The sequence below is a fragment of the Archocentrus centrarchus genome, chromosome 1 (genome assembly GCF_007364275.1).
Source record: "Archocentrus centrarchus isolate MPI-CPG fArcCen1 chromosome 1, fArcCen1, whole genome shotgun sequence".
NCBI lineage: Eukaryota > Metazoa > Chordata > Actinopteri > Cichliformes > Cichlidae > Archocentrus > Archocentrus centrarchus.
The window spans coordinates 32,706,340-32,731,701 of NC_044346.1; the positions used below are offsets into that span (position 1 = coordinate 32,706,340).

At 40.2% G+C, this 25,362-nt stretch overlaps 1 protein-coding gene across 1 annotated transcript in view; it reads left to right on the forward strand.

Moving 5' to 3' along the window:
* The first annotated feature begins 24,930 nt into the window (after positions 1-24,930).
* xylt1 (xylosyltransferase I) overlaps positions 24,931-25,362 on the forward strand; it is a 106,373-nt gene continuing 105,941 nt past the window's right edge. The window contains exon 1 of the mRNA XM_030741706.1: positions 24,931-25,111. The gene's annotated coding sequence lies outside the window, so the exon portion shown is untranslated. The remainder of the gene's footprint in view (positions 25,112-25,362) is intronic.

The window sequence follows — 25,362 nt, forward strand, 5'->3', positions numbered from 1 at the left end:
GGGAGTTAATGTAGGTTGGTGCTCTGAGATTGGCCATCTGAAGGACAGCATTGATGATTTGGACGTAAACTCCTTCTTTTTGTTCCTGATGATATCTTATTAAATCTTCATCTCATTCCTACTGAATTTTAAATGAAATATAATGTGATGCGATTATCACTGACCTTGTTCCAGCCCTCTGGGTAATTGGCGGCCTCAAACAATCTCTTTTGTCTCCTTTTAGTTTGGAGACAACCTCCAAGCCAACTTTTTCTGATTGTCTGCCCCTCACAAACAAAAGATTTGCACAGCATGCGAGTGGCAGCTCTGCGCCTGAGTTGGCCATATTATAAAGATCTGCTCTCACTAACATGATACAGAGGCAAGAGCATCAAGAGTAAAGCTACCCGAAACCAAGCATTTAGAGCAGCCTGAGCTTTTGGCTCACAGGGATTACTTGTACATATACATTCACTTCATTATTTGAAATTCTAGCCATGTTTAAGCTGAACATCCACCATTGTAACATTCTATGTATCAGAGAATAGTAAGGACTCCTAATAGGTTTCCCGTAACCGTATCCAGAAGTATGCAAATTATTGCCTGTTTTGCAAAACTGTTTTTCTATTTTCTCATTTGTCACAGAAATCTCGTTCAGCCACAACACAAGCTTTAAATCCATATTGAAATGTGTTTTTGATAATCACATAGTATTTCTTCTCTGGGATTTTGTCCCAATGAATAGGTTCGTATAAGGCTTCCAGTTGAGTGTTATCACCATAGAAACTGTGTTTGGCTGCGAGGACATGTAAACCTTTTGTTTTTACAACATCAGCTAATTGTTTTCACAAGGATAACACCACAAGTGATATGAGGCTCCCAATTTATTGTCTTTTTCTATGATAAAATTATATGTCTGCAGTCTCAATCTGCACTTGTGCCTCTGCAATTATCCTAGAGGTGTGTTGTATCAAATGACTTCACTTCCATTTGGCCATTATGGATATTTTCAGACATTTTTTGCACAGCTCAACCAAAGCTCTTTGTAATCAAACACTGGAGCCTGAGGTGATGGGGAGGGGGAAATGAATCAAAACAGCACAAATTCTAAATAATTTCTGCCCTCATTGAGAGCAGATATTGATAGGCAATGATGTGTGTGTCAATTTGAGCAGAGTTCTGTCTCCCTATGGCCAGACCAAGAGGCACCCACAGTGAGAGCAGAGAAGAAGGAAGGGAAAGAGCTATGAACGAGGCGTGAAAAACGGTGGGTGGGGGTAGAGATGGATCAGGATACAGGGAGAAATGCAGCAGCCGGGAAATGGATGAGAACACAGATAAGGGGAAAATAAAACTGTGCAAGACATCAAGGGAGAGACTGAAAGAAAGAAAGGAAAAAGGTGTTTGAATAACGGAATGGGTGAAATGTGGAGAGACGGGGGAGGGGTAGCTGGGATGAGATGAGATGAGTCTGTCCAGGCTCGAGAGATGGATTAGTGTGTCTCCTGCTACCTGTGCGGGGGTCAGTGTTAAACTGCACGGGCCAGATAAGGGCTTGGCAATAGCTTGAGTGTGGGCAAGAATTGACTGGTTACCTCATTGATTTAACTGGGAGAGAGCACAGAGCGATGAGCAGCTTTCATACCAATATAGCTGTTTATCAATGTGTCAGGGCCTATGCAGCACCCACCGGGGCCCATCTCTGTGACCACATCAACCGAGCTAACGCTGCTCGCTCAACAGAAACTGTGGAGGATACACCAGAGTGTGAGCTCAACTTTTTTTTTAATCGGAGTCTTGAAAAGACTTGTTATTCCAAGACACAGATATCCACTTGTTTCTTGATTAGGTACTTAACATATACTTTGTTTACTAAGGTTATATTGTACACAGTTATTTAAATACTCATGTAGTGCACGCACATTATTTGGGATTTATTAAAAACAAATCAGTGAATTTGTGCATTGTTGTACATTTTTAAAAATGTACAACAATACTTACAACACAGTGAGTACAATACAGACAGCTGAACTCTGAATTTTACAGCCATTTATCAACGTATCCACTTCTAAATCGTCATGGGCCGAGAGGCAGGGCACACCCTGGACAGGTCACAGGGCTAACACATGGAGACATTAATGCTCATACCTTTGGCCAATTTAGAATTGCGAATTAATCTAGCATGCATGTCTTTGTACTCCGGGAGGAAACTGGAGTACCCGAAGAGAACCCATTAAGCTATGGGGAGAACACGCAAACTCAACACAAAAAGACCCCAGCTTGCTGGTTGAGCTGGATTTAAACCCAGGAACTTCTTACAGTGTTAACCACCAAACCTCTTGCTCACTCTAAATCAAAACAGTCAAAATATGTTATACTCTGTGAGTGTGAAAATTATTTTCATGTTTTGATGCCCGTGGTTTTATAAATATCTTGAATGAAACAGCTGTGTGCTAGAATCAAGCCAGCATCTTGATGATTTAATGGCTTAATGTTTGGTATTTATGTAGCACAAGCAATGTGACTGTACAGCAGTATTTCAATATAGTATTTAAGCAAAAGGGTTTATTGTGATAACAGATGTTAACTGGAGTTGGATTACTTTTAACATTATGAATGCTAACTTGTGACATCACCACCACCACCTGTCAGAAACTCTATACCACTTTATGATTTTCACTTTGTGTGAAATATCATCATTTGCTTGTCAAAATTTGGGTAAGATACCCTCTAATCTGGGTACACTACATAAGAGGCTACAGCCGAGATATGGTTATAGTAGCTTACCAATAGAAGGAGAGATAAAAGTAAGGCTGGCTCAGTTTAATGGTAAGAGATTTTCATTTCCTATATTATCTCATTTTTTTTCACGGAGTTAACAGTCTTCTGTATATCCCAACTTATAACAAGCTGAATTATCTATAAAGTTCAAATTGAATCCAGAAGAAGAAGCCAAAATGAAAAATGGCTTCAAGACACATGTGCAGGACTTTGCATGCACAGACAGTAAACACAGTAGAACAGAGAGCTGTGCTCAGCAGGGAGAAGCCTTTTATTTCTTCTTCTGGGCCTTGTCCCATTCTGACATTTGTTTTGAGGGTGGTGGTGTTGGTGCAGGGCAGCTGGTGGGAGGTTGATGCTAGGAGAGGAACTGCCCAGGGTAGGATGTCTATAATTACATATTGATTTCTTGGGGGCTGCTGTTCAGCTAGTGTTGTGAAAGTGCAGAATAAATCACTCGGCCTCTATGATAGCTGAGTATTTATTCTCTTTAATTCTGTTTATGGTGATCTTGATTCATGCCCTCCAACCCCGGTCACGCCTCAGTGCGGCTACCCGCTTCATGTCAGAGACAGATGATGGTACATGGCTGTGAGTTTGTGTCTGCACTTATGTGTTTTTATGAGCAAGTGTACGGAGGTCTTGTAGACTAGTAGCTCGTTTGTGCATTAACAAGTGAGCGTGCAGACGGCCCTAAAAAAATGAAGACCCTAAGGGTTAAAGGATGCTTCAAAGTCAGTGATTCTTTTCTCAATCTGAAAGAAACTGGAAGGTTTACTCTTTTTAGTCAAACAGTGTCTGAATCATAAGACCCCAGAGGTATTTTTTCATCATTCCAGTTTTTTTATGACTTTGTCAATCAGTTTGTTTCTAATGATGTCACATCAGTGTTTTCTTCTTCTGCTTTAAATGGTGTTTTTTACAAATGTTTTGGGGTCTTTGGGGACCCCAGTGAAAAGCATCCATTTCCCACTAATGATGTTTCAATAGTAAATCTAACTATTTATTCAGTTAATGTTTGCCATGAGTCCTAAATTAAAGTATTGCACAGTATCAAGAGGGTGGGGGTACTCTGTCAGTCATTCTAAACAAGAAAGACTCCATTGCTGCATTCATCAACTGGAAGGGGAACTTTCCAGACTGGATGTTATCAGAACATTGGAGACGTCACCGGATCTACCTGAGAGAGCTGAGGTGTGCCGAGGTCATGTCACACATGAAAAGGAGAGCTGATACTGCTACACCGAAAGCCCCAATCCCAGCAGCAAATGAGGAAACCTACCTACTGATGTGACTGTCCAACACTGTCCAACACACGCTGGACAATCTACTTGAAACCTTTGCTCCTGTAACACCAACAGGAAGATGGCAACTGCGTGTTCCTCCTGTCACATGCCAGCATGCCCCGAGCAAAGCATGAGGCAAACTGGGTGCTCTAACTGCCTGTTGTGTCTGATTAGCTTTAGTTGGTTTCAGTTGTTTCCGGTCCCTGTGCAACTGTAGTGAGAGCTTGGTTCACACTGCGAACAAAAAATCAGACTCAACAGATTCCTGGTGAGTGTTGGTCTCTGCCAGGGCTGTACTCCAGCAAAGACTTTTTTCATAACTTTTATGGACAGAATTCCTAGCTGCAGCCAAGCGGTAGAGGGTGGAAGGTGTCAGGTTTTGTTGACTCAGGATTTTGTGTCTGTTTTCTTGGCTTCATCAGGTGTTGACCTCCAGCTTGAAAGTTGTTGAGTTACAGGTCAATCTACGTTCCTCCCCTCACCTATGGTCATGAGTGGTAGGGACTGAAAGAGTAAGAATGTCAATACAAGCAGCAGAACTTAGTTTTCTCTGAAGGGTGTCTTTACTCAGCCTGTTCCATGTTGTTTGTGGACATTTTGAGTTTGATGTATTTTTGCCTATTATTTAGCGATTTATGTCCAAGCAACCATGGAAAAAGATGGGGTGGGAGGTGGGGGTGTGCCACGGAAGACGGCGCTCACGATCAGACGACCGATTGGGGGGCATGGTGATGATACAAAACAGCTTCTGCTCATAAATTAATGATCCACATCATCAAAAATGACGTTTTTGCTGTTTCTAGGGGTGATTTACAAGACAACTGTGCAAAGTAGTATATTGGTAATGTGTTTATCCTTTAAATTAATTGCAACTTTGTAATAATAAAATAGTCTTTTTTTTTCTTTAGATGACATTAATTACATAACTAATAATGTCTAATTAATAATATATTTGCTTCTCACAGTCTGTATGTGTTATATATATGTTGGTAGGTTGAGGGTTAAAGAAGTCCAGGACATGAGACAAGCAGCTTGCAGTATTGTAAAATTTATAGTAGTACAACAATTTTACCACAGCACGCTGTGATATTCATTGTCACTGTTAGGTTAGCTCAAAGACATCAGTCATCAATTTGAAATTAAGCTGGCCAAATGCCACTGTTATATGGCTAAGGGTTGGAAAGCAGGCATAACAATATGATAACTAATATAGTGTACAGTCAGCTAATCACAGGCCAGCTAAACACATAGCCTGTCTGTTCAATGGAAGACTATAGTGGTGAAAGATATATCCACAGAAACTGAATATATCCTTTCACCCCTCGTCTCTCTTCTCTGTGGAAGAATTTGAAACACATCTCTCTCTCTCTAAAGTGTGGATGGAGGTAAATATTTCAGAGGGCAAATGCAAAAAGAAGTTATTTGATAGCGGTATCTTTAAATGGTGCACACATGGGACCGGAAAAATATTCAATTGAAACGATCAACAAGTAAGGTGAAGGGAAAAGTGTGGAGAAAAGAGTTTGAGAGAGAGAAAAGAACTGGTTAAATGCCTTCAGAGTTCCTCAGCTTGCTGTCATACAGGATGTCTGACTATGGGCCAATGATACGCTGAATTGAACAAGAATTAAAGAGAGAGAGAAAGAAGCAGAGAGCAGGGAGAAGCCTGACAAGGATATGAACACGGGTGAACACAGAAATGGAAAGGCAGAAAGGAAGGAAGAGTGAAGGAGTGAAAGTTATATTGCCAGCAGGCATTGGCATTTAACATTCATTATGGGCAACCATGCCTGTTTCAACAGGGAGAAACTCAGCTGTCACCCTGATATACGATAGCAATATTTCCCCCTAAATTCTGATGGCCTGTAGTAATTTGGTATTTAGCAAGTGATGTTTATCAATCCTGCTTCAATTTCTCCGTGCCACTCTTTGTAAGCTACACAGTGACACTGTGGTTTTAGGAGCTACTGTAAATAAGCAGGATAAGGCCTATCTGGATTTATTTGCAATGAAGAAGATACAGTAGCTGGTTGCAGCCTCTCTGTTATTTAATATGAAGCAACATCAGTTTGCACAGGCAGGTCCATTTCAGGGATTTAAGAGAACATCTGCAAAAAGACTTGATAGTCATGATGCATCTTCAGATATGATGCTTGGCATGACTTTAACAATCTAGGAAGCCTGAGCCACTGTGCACAGAAACATAGTGTCTAACATACATCTGTTAGACACTATGTTTCTGTGCTCAGGCTTCATAGATTATGTACAGAAACATGGGGTCCAGCAATTGGATTTCATGCATTTCATACAAGCCTCAACTGTGATCATTCACAGTTGAGGCCACACAAGTGCACAGAGTTTTTTTTTGGGGGGGGGGGGGGGGTGTTTTTATTATTATTATTATTATTATTTAATTTGTTTTTAAATGACTATTTATATGACTGCATGGATCTGATGTTGTTTAAGTTTTATGAGGATCTCACGCCATAAAATGTTGGATGATACCATAAAATCTGAGATCACAACAACTGCATCGTGCACTTTAAGTTGGGGAAAAGGAAGTGACACACAGGATTATTGCGATATTAACTACATGAACAAAGCTGACTTTGCTTTTTTGAATAGACCTCTTGTCTGTTTGTGCCTGAAGCACACTAGAAGTATATTAGCAATGCAGCAGCTCCAGTGCTCACAGCTGCTAAATGCATTCAAGCCCAGTATTGACCTGTATAGGTCACACACATTTTCGTGAGTAGTTGGAGCCGAGTACAGAGTCACTTCAAGCATTGGGACAATAGACTTGAAACTTAAAAATACCCTTTATGTCATATTTACATTTTATGTATGTCCTTGTGCAACCTGTGAGGGCAGCTGAATTATTAAAATGAGAGCTTGTCTAAAAGGCAGAAACCTAAAAACCACAGTTGAACTGTTTTCTGTGTGTGCTTTATGTATTGTCTCACAAAGTTGTTCATGTGTGTGCATGGTGTTTGGTAACCACTAGGGTACAACAGCATAATTAATATTTGATTGGCATGATATGCTATAGTGAAAATATAGTTTTCCACAGAGAAATTATTTCATTGCTCTTGTTATCATAATCAAAACTGCAGACCCACTGTTTTTTTGTTTGTGTTTATTTGTTTATTTGTTTTATCAGGCTTCCTGATATTTTGCATCTTGAGGGATTCACTTTTGTAAACCTTTTTCATAATCTGAATGCCCGTAATGCTCACGGAGGCCTTTTTTACAGCCAAGCTGGAATTCCACAACGTAGGTTTGTATGGGACATGGCAGCATTTGTTCCGTGATAACGTGAGCATGAATAAATGTTACAAATCCACACGTGTATCTGTGCCTGTGCAGCTGAGGTTTGCATTGACTTGACATGTGAGAGTTTGTGTTTTTGTCTGCAAAGTCAAATTACCATTTTCAACTGTGTCTCTTGAGCATAGAGTGTATTTATCTGGTGCTGTCCACTAGTGGCATTTTCCCAAAAGATCTTTGTAGCAGTGAAGCAAAAAGGGCCTCACATCGGTGTAGCTGCAGTCTCTGCTTTGGGTTATGTGGCATTGATATGAAGGCAATTCCAGCCTTCCTTCATGCAGGCTGTTGTCATTCAGCCCAGAGCAAAGTTGTGGACAGCCCAGCATGGCAAACCTCTGCTGGATGTCTCGCATTTTCTCATCATAATTCCTCACCTGGGGAGCTGCATCCAGCCATGGATGCATACACGACAAGAAAGAGAGAGAGAGAGAGGAAGGGAGAGAGGGAAGATATGAAACTTTCATGACATGCAGGGCTGGTGTGGGCAACCACAATAAAAATTCAAAGGTGAACTTTTCTCCAGGACTGAGAGTGATGAGAGTAAAGACAGCCTGGAGGCATGCGAGTGAGGGGAAGAAAGGCAGGTGGGGAGCTGGGGGTGTCAGGGAGTGAAGATAGCCCCTGGATGCGATGAAGGAAGAAGACAGAGTTTATCACTGAGCTTGTAATCCCACTATTCCTTTTTTCTTTTGTTTAACCCCTTTAATCGCTTGTCTTTATTCCCTATCTGCTTCATTTCTCATTTATTTTATCCACATTTGCATTATATTTGTTCTCTACAATACGGCATCATCCTCCCGGATGTGGTAGGTGCAAGAAGAAGCCTGACCACAGACTGAGGGAAGCATCAGGAGACGGTTTGGGAGGTGGCAGATGTCTCAGTGGCACCTCTGAGGACATCTCAGTCTCCACAATGTTGCCATTCTCCTCTATTGTTTCCATACACACACACACACGCACGCACACATACACACACACACACACACACATGCACACATGCACGTACACATATATATCAGCTCCACTGTTCTCCCTCTCCACATCAGCTTGTCTGTCTCCCTCTTCCAGGAAATGTGAGGTACTGTGTTATGATCGATGGGTTGCGTTCAGAGACAGAGCAGCCCCCACTGTTTGTTTGTCTCGGTTACGCATGGCTGCAGAATGACAGCTGGGACCACTTCATGGCTTTGAGTCTGTCTGGCAAGAAAAGTTGGGCTCCTTTGGTTTAACTCATCTTTTGTTCCAAAAATGGAAAGAGATGAGCGTTTCTGAGTGTTACGTGGCTTGGCTATGAATGCCCTTTGGTAAGCCATAGTCACAATAGGCACTTGAGGAATTTTGAATATGACATGCTGCTACTAGAATTTATGTTGGCCAAGCTCGATTAGGCAGCAGAAGAATGCGTGTGTGTGTGTGTGTGTGTGTGTGTGTGTGTGTGTGTGTGCGTGTGTGTTTAGGATGCTCCAAAAAAATAACAGTCTATTTTGTTAAGTAGTAATAGGACAGGACAACAGGGAGGGCAGGAGCTGTGTGAGGATACAAGTGTTTGTAATCATAACTCATCTCTGTGTGCTTAGCCATTTCCTGTGTGTACATGCATGCTAATTCATGCTGTGTGTGTGTGCGTGCGCACACATTCCCAAAGCATAAAAAGTGAGCAATCAGCAAAACACACTCACAGAGACGCGTTTTCGATCTCAAAGTCTACCTCAGGAAATGAGAAGGGTCTTATCTGAGTTTATCTGTTAATAACTTTGGCCTTTTAAGCCAAAAAATAAAATTCAAGCATTTACTGATCATGACTGAGGATGATTCACTGATTCACTAACTACCATTATCTTTGCTTGGTCAATTAGAAATTACAGAAAACTGCTTTAATAAACCCCGCACTGCAAACGCTGTACAGTATCTGCTCCTAAAATAACCTTTCCTGTGTATCTGACTTTCAGAGGCAGCACAAAGTTTACTCTGATAGTTATCATACTTCTGACAAACAAGAATAGCAAGGTGTGATAAGCGGTAGATTATCGAGTTGGCATCTGAGACGTTTGTTGTGCTACGGTGATGTTTTGTCAAAATACTGCAGCATCCTTTGAATATTATGGTACAGTTTTAAACCAGTTCTTGCCACAGTTATTGCTTCAAGTTTTGCGTATTGTTAATTTGCAGTTATTAAGCTTGGCCTCTACGGTGCAGGAAAAACAGACAAGCGTGCGGTCAGACACCAAAGAACATCACTTTGTTGTCTACTTTGAGGGAATGTTCCATACATGAGTGATATATTTGCATCTCCATAATCTGTGAATACCACATGGTCACAACAAATTGGAGGGTACACAGATGTCTGTGGTAAAGGCCTTCTTACTAAAATGAATAAATGCAGCAGTTATATTTTTTATGAGGTACAGCTCTTCTTTTGTGGCTACAAGGAAGAAGAATATCTGCAATGTAAAAGAGCTACTGTATCAAAATGAGTTAAAGTTCTTATTTATTAGATGTTTTAGGAAACTGAAAAACAATAGTACTGAGATAAGTTTCTATATCAGACAGATAAGCACACAGACAGGCACATACATACATACATACATACATACATGCATACATACATACATACATACATACATACATACATACATGCATAGTTGGTGCACACGTTAGCCAGAGAGAAGACTTAAACCTGAAAAACGATTAGCAGGGCCACACTGGAATGCATATCAGGATCATTTAAATATCTTATCTTTTTTTCACCTGCACTCAGGATCAAATCTACTGCTCTGAAGCTACACTAGGATTACTGTGCACAGTACAAACTTGGGTTTTTATTGAATTATTTACAGGATTGTAGATGAAGAATAGGAGCTTGCATAAACAGTTTTGCACCTTGGAATACATTAAAAAAAAAAACAAAAGGCAGAACAACTGAGCGTCGTGCAGCTTTGCATGGTTACGCAGCACTGCCTGTACCCATGGAGACGTCAAAGAACTTCTCATCACAGCGGAGAAAGTTTTGAAGCTTGTTAAAATTAAACGGCTGAACGGCAGTTGTTGTATCATCATATCATCATCCTCATGAAACATACACAGAGAAATGCTGGCTGGCAAGCAGCTTTCACACTGTTTTCATGTATCCTTCTGACAGATGATGTAGGAAGGCTGCAGCACTCTGACTCTGTATCCCCATAATATAAAACATTCTCATAATCGATGGTTCATGGTGATATAGTTGTTGTATGTATGTGTATCATCAGTATTTAAGTTAAAAATAACGTGCATGTATTGACAGTTTCATTTTATTATACAAATTTAAATTTATATCATTTTTTAAGCAAATGTGCTACATATACACTCACCTGCGACTTCATAAGTTACACCTGTTCAGCTGCTCTTTAACGCACATTTCCAATCAGCCCGTCACATGTTAACAAGTCAGTGCATTTTGGCATGTATATGACAACTTGCTGACGTTCAAACTGAGCATCAGAATGTGGAAGAAAGGTGATTTAATTAACTTGGAACGCAGCATGGTTGTTGGTACCATTTTGGCTTTTCAGAAATTCCTGAATTTCTCACTCAACTATTTCTAGGGTTTAAAGAAAATGATGTGAAGCAGAGAAACTATCCAGTGAGCAGCAGTTTACTGGGTTTAAATGTCAGAGGTCAAAGGAGAGTGGACAGACTGCTACAATCTGATAGAAAGGCAACTGTAACCCAAATAATCACTCATTACAACCTAGATATGCAGAAGAGCATCTCTAAACACTCAACATGTTCAACCTCAGAGCAGATGGGCTACAGCAGCAGAACACAATACTGGGTGCCACTTGCATCAGCTAAGAACAGGAAACTGAGACTAGAGTTCACACAGACAATAGAAGACTGCAAAAGCATCTCCAGGTCTGATGAATCTCGATTTCTGCTGCAACATTCAGATAGTAGGGTCAGAATCTGGTATAAACAACATGAAAATATAGATCAATCCTACCTTATAGCAACGGTTCAGACTGGTGCTGGTGGTTAAATGGTGTGGAGGGGGCTATTTTCTTGGTACAATTTAGTACCAGCTGAGCATTATTTTAACACCACAGCCTACCTGAGTATTGTTGTTGACCAAGCCCATTCCCTATGGCCACAGTGTACCCATGTTCTGATGGCTGCTTCCAGGAGGATAACGCACAATACCACAAAGCTCAGATCATCTCAGACTGGTTTGTTGAATGTGACACTGAGTTCACTGAACTCAGTTGAACTCTACAGCCACCAGATCTCAACCCAACAGAGCACTTTTGGGTTGTGATAGAACGGGAGATTGACATCATGGATGCGCAGTCAACAAATTTGCAGCACCTCTGTGATGCTATTATGTCAATATGGACCAAAAATCTCTGAGGAATGTCTCCAGTGTACCAATTAAGTGTCCAGTGAGTGCATATTTACATGACTGCAGACAAACACAATACAAATACAGTGCTGATAATATACTGTGCAAATAAAATATAACATATCCTGCACACCAATATGTACTGTAGTCATACCTATGAAAAAGATATGCATGACCACCAGCCAATGCAGTACACATAAACATACACAATGCATGAATAGAAATACCCACAATTTTTGCTGACATACACACCTGTATATGCAAATAAATCCCTCCTCCCTTGAGACTCTCCACATAAATACTTACTAGGTAGCAGATTTGCCTGGGGTTTTCGGTGCACCTTTCCTCTTAACCTTGATGTTCTCTCCAATTCCCACACATCTGCTTAACACATGTAGCCCTGAGCATTCACTTCCACCTGACAAGAGAAAAAGGAGAGATGAGAAGAGAGGGAGAGAGAAGGATTGGGGGATCAGGTGTCTCTAGAGATTCTGATTGGCATTCAGAAGCACAGCTTCCAGACCTCGTGCCCAGCATCCTTTAGAGCTTCACCTGGCCTTCACAAGGTGTGGAGAGTGAGCCCAGAGTCCTTAGATGTATTTTATATGCATCTTTAGTTTATTTCTATTAGAAGAGCCTCTCTTGGATGGTACTTAGTAAGTTGGTTTATTGGTAACCTGGCCTTCTCTTCAGTTACACTCACTTTTAGTCAAGATTTTTTGTACGGCTCTTGATGCATGTGATTATTTATGCTTCAGTCTAAGGATCAGCTGACATCTGATGACTTGTAGTCTGGAGGGGCGACAGAAAATGTTGTTTAGGGGGTTTAACTGTAGCCAGCACGAACCAGAAAACTGATACTTGGGCTAAGATTTCCTGCTCTGGAGCCAGTCATTATTTACAGTCTGACTGAATGTGGATATATATTTAAAGAGCCAATAAAAAGTACAATAATTCTCAGTAGCCAATTGTTGTGAGGTTTGCATTTTGGCCAGGGCCTTCCTCTAACTGCAAACCCTGCTAAAACATGACTGCCACTTACTTTTTCGTGATGTAGACTATTTTGGTTTGCATCATTGTTAAGGCCATATACTTGCTGAGAGTCTCACTTATTAACTGCAGAGAGGTATTTATTCCTGGAAGACATTACAGACCTTAAAAGGCAAACAAGGTCATGTTTCTGATTACAGAAAAACTGAATCACATGGAAATAGCTCAAGTTTCAGGAGGAACAATCCTGGAGTATTTTTGCCACTGTATATGTGTACAAGCTCGTGTGTGTGTGTGTGGGGGGGGGGGGGGGGGGGGGGGGGGGGGGGGGGTGGTATGTGTATGGAGGGGGATGTTATTGCTGAGGGCAGAAAATCAAAGGGAAGAGAAAACAATACAGGCTATTCTTTCCATTCTCTCCCATGGTGGTTCTCTGAGGCCTGCTTCTCCTAAAGCCTTAATATTTCCTTCCTCATTTCTCCTTTTTTCCCCCATCTTCTCTGTATTTTCTTCTATTTTTCTTTGCGTTTTGTGGCCATTTTCTACATTTTTCCCCCCCTCTCTGTAACTTCCTTTATGTACCTCTGGATAAAATGACTGAAGCTGTCTCAGTTCACACAGGGGATTGCTGCATGTAAGAGAATACTGCTTCAGCCTGTAACTTAAGACAGTGTCTAAAGTGAAAGAAATTAATAGTGACATGCCCTCAACACACGCACAGACAGGCTAAACACACATCTTCTACAGCTCATTTAGAGGATCTATCTAGGATAACAAATCCTAGGATAGATGTTCTCAAACCACTCACTCCAACTTCAAGTTTGAATAAATTGTGCTCATCATCTTGTAAAGTATCCTCAGCTCCTCTCTGTTTTCTATCTGACTTTGACTGAGTCCTCAATGCATCCTGTTGCCACTTACATATACACGGCAGTGTAATATGACTTTTAAAAGAGGAGGACGAGAGAGAGCCCTCGTGGACAGCCTAGTTCCTATCCAACCGTCTGTGGCTTCCATTAGCCCGGCTTATGCAGCCTCACTGGTTTCACACTACATTTCCCTTCATTCACTTTAACACTCCATTGGGTCTCAAAAAGTAAAGGGTGGGGCGTAATTGCATTTTGAGTGATGTTTGTGTCATTATCTTACTTCAAAGTCAACTACTGACAATAATCATTCAGCAACACACACTCAGCCAGCCTCAAAAGTCTCAGCTGGCAATTTGGAGCACAGATAGTCTCAACCAAAGAACACATTTTGGGTTTTAAGAGTCACTTTCAGCAGTGTTTAATGCTGATCACAGGTTCCCTGTAGAGTAAATAAATGCTGGAAGGAAATTTTGCAATACAAGATTTTTCAACAAGCCTTTTAGGAATTTAATATGTCTGTTGTGTTACCACATTGATGTTGCTCTTTAGTTAGTATTCAAGTCCATATTATACCCAGTTATGCATGGTTTTATTTTGGACATTTACTAGAATAGCTTTATATCCTTAGACTGTAAAAAAAAACAAAAAAAACCACCTTATTCTCCTCATACTGTACGTTTCTGCAGCGGCACTTCAGCCTCTGCCTGAAAGGTATGAATTATTTTGGCATGAATTAGTAGGTGTTACTGATGACTTTAATTAATGTTCTGTTGGATCTTGGAATTAGTAACAGTTGTGTTTACCTACTATTTTATATATAAATAGTTACTGTAATAAAAATCAAGCCTTATCTGCTTTTAATGATCAGTGAAAACAAGGCAAAAAAACTCAGACTGTTCTCTTCCTACTAATACCTACAGGTAAATGGAGCTATATATATATATGTCTTTCTATCCTAGATTAAACTATGTAAGTTATGGACAGATGCCATGCTGTCAAACCTCAGATCAATAGGTGGATCTCTTGACCCAAGCTTTCTCTATATACCGACTCAAATTGCAACATGATGCAGCAGAATAACAAATCAAAGTATTTTTATCGACTGCCAAAAAAACCTGAAACAAAATGATCAATGCCAACAAGTCTCCATCCATTTTCTTAACTGCTTAACTAGTTCAGCAATGATGGCCAGCTTCCAGAGAGGCAGAGCAGCAGTCTATTGTAGGGCTAATGCAGAGAAACAGACAACCATCCACTGTAGATACTAATTCTTTCTTTAAGCTGATGGCATTTTTTGCAGTTGTATTTTGACATTATTACATATTAAATATAGAAGTTATTAAAAGGCACAGCTGGCCAAATAGCACTAGGTGAAAAGGAGATTTATTTCTAGCATTTGCATTGTTGCATATTGCCTGTGTAGAGGAAAATGTGAGACTGGGACTATTAATTTCATTTTAAATGTAAATGCTGTGATTATATTTTTAAGAACTGAACTTGATTAGTTAAAGCTCCTAAATGTGCCACTGACAGCAGTAATAAATACCCTAAAAGGTTTCAGATTATATAGGATCCTGAATTATTTTTGTGGGAAAAAAAAAATCCCCTCCTCTGGTTTTATTATAAATCGCACCCATCATTCTTGTTACAAGGGAGATATGCTGTACATGTATCTGAGCTTATTCAACTAATCTCCTATTACAGATGCTTCTGATATCAAAATGTGATTTCCATTCAGCATAATGTGATGCACAACACTTTAATAGCTACTGTATGTCTAAGCTAGGCTTCATTGTAAGCCAAGCTGACTCCAACAGTTACATAAACACAGCTGTTGTTTGTTTATGTTTAGAAAAGCTTGCAAATGCCAATTGTTCCTCAATGTTAGATTCAAAAGATAATGGAATTACTTGCTCAATTTCTACTCCAAAAATCTGCAGCAGCACTGACCAGAAATAGACTGCTGTTTGTCAGACTAATGAGGGAGCCATTTGCCAAGGAGAGACATGCTCAGCTGGACTCTCTTATCAAATAACCATAGTTCAACCCAAAATACAGCCTTGGTTCTACCTGTCAAAACCTAATAAATCATATTCTCATTTTTATATTTTTCACTGCCAATTACAAGGGATTGGTATTCTGCACCAGTACAGCAACCTGGAACTCACCCTCCTTATAGTCCATGTCCATGTGCTCATATGGTATTGGCATGCATGTGTACATGTTTGCAACATGCATATTTGAATTTCTAGATTTTACTCTTTGAGCATGGTTTTCCCGTGCTTTGAATGCTAATCTGCTCAGACAACAGGACCAGCCGTGTCCAGGGGCTATGGGCTAAGGACAGAAGGACCTTGACAGCGCTGAATCGGTGTGAGTGTAAAGATGCCTCCACCCACACTGACTGGTCGGCCTCTTTCACCACATGACTGTCAAGACAATTATGATTGCTCCCATAGCGTAGAATTAGATAAATAAGGCTTGGGGGAGACGACTGCCTGAAATGTAGACAACCATCTAAAATGCAGGCTTAGAAGCAAGTTGGCCATTTTTTTCAGTGATAAGAGGTGAGCCTCTTTTTTTTTTTTTTTTGCATCAAAGTGAAAAGACTAAGATAGAATGAAGTACAGGGAAACCTAATTGAGTGATGGGACAGAGAGTAAGATAGTACCTTGACAGGAGTGTCTGAGATTAATGGAAGAGAGAGAAATGGAGAGAGAGCAGAACAGCACACCAACGGCTGGTCAGTCCTGCTATTTGCTACTGTATATTGGCATTAAAGCACTGCTGAGTTGAATGCCTCCAACAACCCCAACCCTAATACGCACACACAAGCAAATCTATATGCCACCCTCCGCGCTTATGCACCTGCACTCCTTTCACTAAAAGGCAACTCCAATTATTACATGATAGATCTTTGGCCCCTTGCTGGAACTCTTGCTAGAACTGAGCCACCTGGATATTAGATGGACTAAACAACTTCTCCTCCTACAGTTGTGTAACACAGTGAAAGAAAAGAGCCAGTCAGGGAGTTAGAGCTAAAAAAAAAAAGAAGAAAAAAAAAAGAATGCACATATTTGTCGGGGTCAGTGTAATAGTAGCAGTCACCATCACAAAATCACATGCATCATCTCTAATAGCATTCATTTATCATGATGCTCACTAAGGAAGACCAACCTTATGCATGCAGTGCTCCCTGCATTGACTTATTGCTTGTAGTCAGTGTGAGAGGCAATTCACAGACAAGATTCGTCACTGACCTCATCAAGTGCACAAAGAAAACAAATTGTCTGAAAATGTAGCAGGTTTATCATTAGTTGACATGTGGCCTATTTTCCGCTGCCTCTTGTCACTCCCTAATTTGAAGCATCGATGCCGCAGGCTGCCGCACAATGCACAGAAATGTAACAGCACAGCTCCACAGAGAGCGGGCGTTGACTTGTATCTAGACAAACAAATCGATAAGCAGTCCACTCTATTCCATTATTGGGCAGAAAAGTTAACCACCAATACCAACAGTGGGAGCACAGCATCAGTGGAGACTAGTGAGGGGGGGAGGAGGAACAAAACAAAATGAATTCCCAATTTATTTCAGAGCAAACACTTACAATGGCATCTTATTGATTGAGAACAAGTTGGGTGGAAACTGTTCTATTAGTGTTTTAATGCTGAATTCAGCAGAGCTTGCTCTGCAGTGCCACCACCACTGCCAAAAATATCAGATATGACATTAAGGCTTTACCTTTGTTCCAGCTAAAGTTTGCTACATCCGTCAGAGGAAACTTTGAAAACTGATGTGATATTTCTCTTCCATGTTCAAAATCATGTTATGTGCACAGTTGTACTTATTGTAAATATCAAGAGGCATGTTTCTTATTCTGGCCATCTGTTGTCAGATTAATGAGATACCATGCTATTTTTATATTTTTTTTTTTGCATTGAATTTCATTTAATCATTTGTACATAAATGCGGTGCTTATGCTAGAAGGACTCTATAAGAACAGATGTTGTCAGATTATTTCTCCAAAAAGAAAGACACAGAGCTACTTCCTGGAACAACCAGAAAAAATGACTAGAATAATATTTAAATTAGAAAACCTCATCATTTGAATAAAGATGCGTCCTGTGTATTTGCTGTCTAAAGAAGCTAAAGGCAGGCGTTTGTGATGTTGCAGCCTCTGTAACAGAGGTCGTTGCTAATCAGCCAAACCAGTCGGGGCATTTAATCTCTCTGACCTAAGCAGCAGAAAGTTGGGCCACTCTAAGGGCTTCTGTAGCCGGTACCTATATTTCCCAGTCTCTCTTGCTCATTATTTTCCTACTTTGCCTCTTGCCTTTGTTTTGTTTTGTTTTTTTTTTAAACAACAGAGTCTCTTGCTTCTTCACAATCACTGCTGGTGTTACTATTTTTTAACAATCTAACAAGGTTGCTTGGTCACAGAGGACTGTGGGGAGTGGCGAAGAAAAAAAAACTGCTCCTGTGATCGGAGGCGAATACATGGTACTTCCGTTACGCCTGCCCTTAGAGCAAATGGCCCTGGGGCTGAAAGTAGAGCCCCCAGAGATGGATAGAGACAGGAGAAAAAGAACACAGAGTGGTGAGCAAGAGCTCCTGCTACTGTCTAGACGATGGTTAGTCAAACTCTTGACCTTGAAGACAGATGAAAAGAATCAGCCCGGAGCTGAGTGAATATGAAGAAAATCACAGTTTAAATCAGGCTTGTGTCCTGTCATTTGGGGAGGAAAAGTTAGAACCTTTGAATGGCAGAAAAAAGGAGTAAAGACTTTGATGTAGCTACTAAGTGAAGTGGAACTTTCATGAGTTATGTGAACTGTTCCTGGCCTCTCACCATGTTAACTTTACCCAGAAGCATCAGGTGACTTAATAGTTGACCTGTAATTGTGTCATCTGTCCTTGAATAGGTAATATTTTCATTTATACAGAGCCGGGCTATCTGTTTTCCTCTTGCTTTTACCTGCTCCTGGCTCCTGCCTCACATTTAACAAATGGACATGAGCCTGGGAGTTAAAAAAAAAAAAAAACTAAGACAGCGAAAGCCTCTCCTTTATATGCATATTTTCTAAATGCAATTTAAAGTCATATGTGTAAACAGATGAGCCATAATGTAATAACAACCCCTCCTTAAAATGACAGAGCGTGACTTTGTAGAGCTCTAAATGTACCCTGTGGTATGCAAGAAAATAGGAGCGCATCCTTTAAATCAAAGTACATCATTATATTTTATTAAAATTGAAATTAGGAGTTCCAGATTGGTACAAATGCACCCTCGAATATCCTCGAGAGGATAAAGAGCTGGTCCAGCGTTCCACGACCAGGACGAAACCGTAACCAACTGATGATGGATTATGGCTATGGTTATAAATATAAAAAAAATTTGATTTGCTTATATTGAGTGAGAGTTTGTTCATCTGAAAGCTTTTAGCAACAAATGATGGCTCTCCATTCACTTCTCAAATCCGTGCATCAGTATTTTGATGTGAAACAACAAGATGTCACATACAGTAGTTTGATTCTATTTGAGTTATGCATGTTTATTAATACATACACTTCTCTTACCTTTTTTCACAGTCTTTCAAAATACTGATTCTTTGAATTCAAAGCAGTTGTCACTCAGATCTTTACGCCTGCATCTGACATGTTGACTGTTTAATTGCCATCTAATGTATCTCAGACCAGAACATGCAAACTTGTTACGAGGTAATCAATACTGGTCGATTGGAACAATTCGAATCTTATCCTTAGAAGACTTAATGTCCTGCTGCTAATGTCCTTGGTGATAGATACAACGGAGAACCTTCAGAAGTACTTAATGGTTTCCCTTTTGTAGAAATACTCTGTGCAAGCAGGTTTTGCGGGGGCTGGGTTATATGAAATCCAATATCCTCCTGTTTACAGAGAGGTCACACATGGCCCAGTTGACAATCACTTCTGGCTTCCATGTCATATGAATAATTGTGCTCAAAAAGAGAGAAGCGGAAGCCAGTGCAGAAAACGAAAAAAAATCATTTTCTGCCTGTCAGACATGGAGATGCAATCATATCCATTTATTGTGCTCTGTATTATGTCTAGCTAGCAAAAAAGACGCGAGAGGCTGGATCTGGCAAAGACAGTTTATTTGGTGCTTTAAAGGAAGTTCGTAGGAGTAGATTTTTCTGTAGAAAGGCGTAGTCCTGGATAGGCAGTTCACTGAGTGACTCAAGACAAAGAGAATACCTTTAAGGTTATAGAATATTAATAGGTATAAAACTACAGAGAGCTATACTATTCCCCAAAGGTTAATGCTACTGACAGGATACATGACACAACATCCATACAGTCTGGCTAGAGGTGAAGATTGTGGTTAAAGTTGCCCTTTTTCTGTTGCCTTATGCCATTATGGAGACAATTTGTGGCACAACCAGTTAGAGGAAATCCTGTCGACATGACAGAGAGAAACTGCAAGATGTTCAAATGTTATTCACACTGTGTTCCCAGTGTTCAGTGTTTCAACAGGTTTTCCAAAACTACTGCCAGGGTACTGCGGGTGGAAGTGCCGGTGGTCAGTTCCATTCTTTGCCAACTTCCTCATATCCATGTTCCTCATATTTGTACGCTGTTGATGGCAGTGATGTGATAACAATGCGGTGAATCACAGCTAGCCAGTGATCGTCCTCTGTGCTTCCTCCTGCACATACTAGTCAGGCAGTCCCACCACCCGTTAAACCACACTGAGCATTTCCATGAATGCAAAAACAGCTGAGTATGAAAACATTGGACTATATCCAGATCTGATTCTGCCAATGTTTCCTGGTATTCTTTCTTGTGCAGAAACTTTAAAATTTCTCAGAAACTGTTAATATTAACAGAATTGTACAGAACTTCTTGATCTAATAAATAACTCCCAGTGACTTTGGCAATCCTGTGACTCTTAACCACAAAAGCTCAAAGATGAAAATGTTTCCTGTAGTAGAGGGAACAGAAGTTTGTTTTCCAGTGGCCAGATTCCAGCTTCTTTTCAGTCTCACTTTCTTGACGAACTTGACTGCCCTTCCTTCCGAGGACTTTGTCATGCAGAGCCTGATCGTGCAATGATGCTGCAGTGTGGACCTGTGCACCATTACTCTTATGCCAGCTAAGCCGTCTTGAACCTCCTTTGCAGTCATATCAGAGTTTAACTTTCCTTTTCTGCCCAGCAGTTTTATTGGAAAGTTTTCTTGCTCTTTCAGGTCTTTACTTCCACAGTTCGCCTTAACTGCCATTTCTTAATGACATTTTGGACAGTGGAAATTACAAGCTGGAAGCGCTTTCATTTCTTTTTATAGCCTTCCGTGCACTGTAGGCATCAATTAGCTTCATTTTCAGATCAGCAGTAAGAGGACTTCATGGTTGTTGAGTTTTGCCAGAAAGCTCGAAGAGTCAGATAAATTTTCATGCTCTGTAAATGTCATTCAGTGACAATTTTTAATGACAAGTCACCTAACCAGTCAATTAAGTGTTTTACAAGTCGAATATATGCCACACAGTTTTTCAGTTCATGAAGTAAAAAGTAAAAATGCATTTTAATTTATTGTAGATAGACTGTGCTGCTAGTACAGCAGTAGTCCTGTTAGTCTTTTTTTGTTCTCTTTAAGGTTCAAACTAGTGAGACCAGAGACAACAGAAAACAATTATTTATGGTCAACATTGGGGGGAGGCTGCAATGTGATTTCACCCAAATCATTTTAATGGAGATCAGTTGTTAATCTCTATTTACAATTTTCTACGTTAATATAAGGATACAAAATAAACATTTTAAAACCCTGTTTATTTTTTTATTACTTTTTCATTCATAATCATGGACACAAACTTGTATTACAGCCAATTAAGAATCAGCTGCCTAACATATGTCTTTGGACTGCAGGAAGAAACCACAGCACCCAGAGGAAACCATCCTGTGATGTAACAGTGCTAATCTCTCCACAAATATGCCAATGATGTAGAAGACAGAAATCTGTTACAATGTATTAAGTTCTTTTCATTTAACTTAAAAGTTAATTTAAACTTGAAGTCTAAGAGTATAATCAATTATTTGCCTAATTTCTGTTTGTATTTAGCCAAACACAGGAGGTCCCCTGATATTCCAACCTTAAATCTAGAAAAATGTGCCTTTTGACTCCAAAATCCTCAGAAGAAGGTAAAAAAAAGAGGGCTCAGTTTTATGGATCCTTAAAATGATGGGCTGTATATGTTACTTGTCATCAACAAGTAAAGAGAATTATTTTGTAAATCACTAAAAAAAAAAAAAAAGAAATAAACAGACCACATGATTTTTCATTTTAACAAGTTTTTTTAAAACTCTAGACTGTTTCAATTTTGCCTGATTTTACTAGAGAGGAACAGATATGAGTGTCTCCTGAAGAGCAAAACAACCAAATTGGGGTGGTGGTTTTCTTTAATGATAGATATGTGACATGCCAAATATAAACCTTGTTATTCAAGTAAGTCATCATTTCTCTTGGATTAAAAAAAAAAAATGCCCTAATGTTGGCTAGCACACCTAGCATCCACCTTTGTTGCTTAGCAACAAAAACATTTTATGGAGCTATAAAAATCGAGGGCTTTTGATTTGACAGTTTTGTTTGAAGAGGACATCGGAAACCAGAGTGGTTGCTATGGTATTTACATCAGTTCTGCAAAGGCGCATAAAACTCTTGATAATACAAACATGAAAATTAGCCCAATTCCAGCAACACATGAAATCACCACTCTGATGTGCAAATATGTTTCCATATCTTTTGATGGTCTCCCCCTTTAGAAGCTATGTGGCGTTAATGCACTGTCTTGTAGAAATGTTCTTTTGCCTGACTTCACTTTTCCTTATCCATTTGCCCTTTTGAAGCTGTGGATTCACATTGTACTGGATGGTCTTTTTCCCTGGAGGTGATTTCAGCTTTGTACCTGATAAGAAGTGCTGTGTTCCTCTAGGGTAAGCTGTCTGATGTGAGAGAAGCTTAGTACCCTGGAATACATCCATTTCCTCAGGAAATACACTCACATTCATACACATGTGCAGACATGCCAAAGGAAACATACAGCTTTTCACTGTAAGGGATACAACAACTTGAGAACCATCAAATCACCGTTCAAATAAGCCAATTGCAACAGTAATCTGTCACTGTGCACTAATGTTGCTGTCACACAGAGCAGGTTTCCACAGGGGCAGTATTTTGGTTCCATAATCCTTACCTTCCACTAACTTTTCAGCAGCCTTTGTGACCCTTGACTGTTGTAGATGCTTTGGGACTGAGAACTACTTGTGTTGAAAAGACAGCCGCAGTGTTAAGAGACTCTGACTGGACTTATAAGGTGTGCACACAGGAAGAGATTAATGGTAATGTTGCAGCCAGAGAGAATGAAAATGAGCAATGACAGATGAAATAACTGTTAGTGATACAAACTGGACAGGTGCAGAGTTAAACTAACCTTTACTTTGATGGAGTTTGAAATATTTTGGAGGGTTATTTACACAACCACATCCTGGAATGTCCATTATAGCAATCTTCTGGCAGCTGCAAGGTAATGTGAAATGAGTAAACACCTCTAGAGATAAACAGGCACTTATTTTGAAGATGCTCATCTAAAAGCCCACCTTAAATACTTTGCCCATTGCAGTCTTCACAAAAACAGTTGTCTTATTGAGAAGGGTTGCTCCATACTTTTCACTGATATAATTCCTAATTAGTATGATTGTATGAAAATCATTCCATCTTATTTGTGACAGGCATAACATGTTAGTATTTGCATGTTCCACAAAGAATCAACATCTTTCCGTTTGTAAAGACGGGATCACTGACGCAGCTTTCCTCAGCATTTAGAGAGCAGCTCGTAGGTCATTTCACAGTTGAAAACCTTCCAATGGGGGAAAAAACTCTTTGACCTTGACCTATGTCTGTTTCTGTAAATCCTTTCAGTGACCTTGTGCTAAGCTCACACTTTGTGTTGTAAAAAATGGCACTGAATGCAACATTGTTTCTGAATTTGCAAACTGGAGCTGTTAGTCTTTGTAAAAAAAAAAAAACTTTGGATTTGGAGACTGTTTTCACCAGACCTGCTACGTGGCTGTGTTTTTACGCTTATAACCTTTATATCTTTGGCTGTAATACATTAAACAAAACCTGTGTTTATACAAGGCTTTGAGATCAGTCTGCATTGTATTTTGTGCCATGTGAGTTGGGTCAGGAGGAAACAGATAATCAAATACAGAGCAGGACAGAGCAGCTGCCGCTGTTCATATCTGTGGTAGGAAGCATCTTGGATTCTATTATGCAGATGCTCCCTTCCTGGACTGATATTTTTGATAACATTACCAATGGCATAATTGAATAATATGGTAAATGGTAAATGGACTAGTTCTTATATAGCGCTTTTCTACTCAGTATGAGCACTCAAAGCGCTTATACAACCTGTTTGCATTCACCCATGCACTCCCATTCATACAAGCACTTCCATTTTTACGAAGCTAAGTGCTTTTAATTAACTAACATTCACACGCATACATACTCCGACAGAACGGTCGGAGAGCAACTTGGGGTTAAGTATCTTGCCCAAGGATACATTGGCATGTAGCCTAGAGTAGCCAGGATTCGAACCGCTGACCTTCCGATCAGTAGGTGACCTGCTCTACCTACTGAGCTACAGCCACTCCTTATTATAATATAATAAGCTTAATGCTGTGCTTCTCTAAGTAGTAGGCTAGTTAGTCAGTTTTTGTTTACTCCCAATAATTTTGGTCATTTGGTTTTAGTTTGGAATAGCTAAAACCAAAACCAACAAAAAGAGTATGACTTATTACTGGAATGGCATCAACTCAAGTGCGTAAACCAAGACCATATGGCAAAGCTCCATATACCATTTTATTCCTTTTCACAAGTACGGAAACATTTTTACAAATATAAAACTGGATTAGATCCGAGGGTGCCTCAGCTTTTTGATGGTGCCATTTTCAGGCCTCGATGCAGTTGTGATTACTTGTGATGACACTTGCATCTTATTTTTTAAAGCATCTTAAACATTGCATGAACTTTCTAGCAGCTTTCTCCTTTCCTGAGCATACGGTGGCTTCAGCTATGTATGAACAATGTCTGCTGCTTTAGTCTCTTGTCATATCACAGCGGGAGAAAAAAGACTCCCTCTGGTCCCCTGGGGCCGCTCTGTCAAGGACACCTGTCTGCTACTGTGTTTCGCTGTGTTTCGCTGCACTCCAGTCAGCACGCTGCCTGATTACATAAAACACTGAGTGCATGAAAGTGTCCTACAGCAGGACGCCTAAGGCTTCACCAGTCCTGTTGTGCAGCGCCCACCCGAGTTCCTCTTCCTCCTGTCCCAGACTCACTCCACCAGCTGGCTTCTCATCTGTCTCTCCTCCTCTCTATCTTGCTGTTATTTGTTCCTCAGAAGACACAGGCGGGGTGTTTGAGAGGACAACTGCATGCTTGCTTCAATATCCCAGCAAGTTCTTCTGGTCAGTCAATGTGTGTGTGTCTGTCTGGTAGAGTGACAAAGAGGTCAGCTCTAATTAAAATCAGCATTTGTTGCCGCCGGGAATAGCAACCATCGTTGTGGCGACAGTCTGCCCACTTGGTCCCCTAAGCAACAGAGCTACAGCTAATGAGAAGGGAAGACATGGCTCTACTGCCAGAGGAGCAGTGCTGCTCTCCATCTCATTTTATTTTTCCTTTTCTCTGGCTTTAATCTACTCATATTGAGTTCATA